We start from the raw sequence: 1,592 nt of genomic DNA on the forward strand, positions 1-1,592 counted from the left end.
TTTTTTGCAATACAAAAAATACACAACCTAGACTTGGAACACATGCAACTAACACATTATTTCAAAATGAATTACTCAATTTACTCTTTAAACATGTTTCTGTTGCTTTTACTTTGTCTGATGTCAGCCACAATAGTCTTCTATGGTGCAACATTGTCACAGTTCCAATTTCCAAAGCATCATTATGTAACCGGCAAGTGTGGCTAATTAATGGGTAGTTTAACACAAACTGTACTAGAGCCTAGTTGACTAGAACACTAGATGACACAGTAGAACATCTATCCACACACCTGGTGCAAAATAAACAAATGTATAGGTCTATTGTTGTTTGAGTTTAAGTATTTAAAAAGTGAACGCATGCATGTGGCGAGCATTTAAACTAGTCTGCAAACGCCAGCAAAACGCAGTAGCCTATGCGCAGCTGCTATATGCAAGACAGTCAATGCATTCAGGCCTTCTTCACAATGCCAATAGACTGTACCCTACTGGATGACTTCTGTAATGACGCTATGGCGCTTTATATGCCCGCGTTTAAATTAGAGTCTAATACATATTTGGAACACCGGCGTTTCCAGTGATACTAACGCGTTATTAACACAAAACTCCCGATGTCTGTGATAATTACATTGTAACAACAAAGGCGGGTCAGGCGTCGTGAAGAGAACACAGCGCGCGGATAAAATGGCTAAGCGGGCAAGACAAAACTTTGAGGCAACACAATGTCCAGTGTCTCGTGCGGTGGTTCCGCGTGACAGTCCACCACAAAACTCGCACACATTTCATATTACGCTGCAGCATCATGACAGTAAAGACACCCAACTTCTGGTAATATACATTTCATGCCTATTCAGAAAATATGCTGAGAAATAACGGTCTAGTTTAGGGAAACAGTGGACCTAAAGCGAACATACCCAAATAAGACATTCGTTCTCGTTCCGCTATGATGCTCTCCTTCGAAAGACTTTTGCAACACACAACGACTCTCCAAGTTAATTCGACCAATTATACATTACCATTGCTAAATGATAAGTTGTACATTTTCCTTTGTAGTAGGCCTATCAAATGATCTATTTTCTTTGAAAACTTTAACAACTAGCCCCTCCCTAGCTACACAAAACTTCACTTCCTTTGATGAAACGTCATATTGATGGAAACCACAGGGCTCTGTTGCATGCGAGCTACGTGTTCTGCAATTGACTCTGAACACTGCACCACTTCCCTAGTTTCGCGTTTCTGTTTTGCATATTTCAACAAAAGGGTGGCTGCCATCAGGAAGCCCAGACAAAACACAAATCCTAGACATCACTTCATAAGAATTATAAGGAAGACAAGGAAGAAAGAAAGTCCCAGCAGAATTTCCCACATCATTTTAATTTTCATCTCATTAAATAACAATCAAAGACATGATCAATAAAATGGGCAAAAGTATATTCTTCATCAGGAAGATCCTTGCTCCAATTTGAGATCCTATTAATAGTTTGAGTATTGCATTATTTAGGTCCTACAGTATGATTACGCCCCCCCCCCCCATTCACCCTCAAAAATAGGCCTATTTGGAAATAGACCTACATCATCTACATTATAATTAATTT

At 39.4% G+C, this 1,592-nt stretch overlaps 1 protein-coding gene across 2 annotated transcripts in view; it reads right to left on the reverse strand.

The window, feature by feature from the left end:
* The window catches only part of mob3a (MOB kinase activator 3A), an 8,096-nt gene extending 6,964 nt beyond the window's left edge, over window positions 1-1,132 (reverse strand). The window contains exon 1 of one of the 2 annotated variants that reach the window (XM_063200046.1): window positions 1,014-1,132. The gene's annotated coding sequence lies outside the window, so the exon portion shown is untranslated. Of the gene's footprint in view, window positions 1-911 lie in introns of both variants that reach the window. The other variant, XM_063200045.1, reaches the window with a different exon arrangement.
* Between the last annotated feature and the right edge of the window lie 460 nt (window positions 1,133-1,592).

Source organism: Engraulis encrasicolus, chromosome 6, assembly GCF_034702125.1.
Source record: "Engraulis encrasicolus isolate BLACKSEA-1 chromosome 6, IST_EnEncr_1.0, whole genome shotgun sequence".
In the NCBI taxonomy this organism is placed as follows: Eukaryota; Metazoa; Chordata; class Actinopteri; order Clupeiformes; family Engraulidae; genus Engraulis; species Engraulis encrasicolus.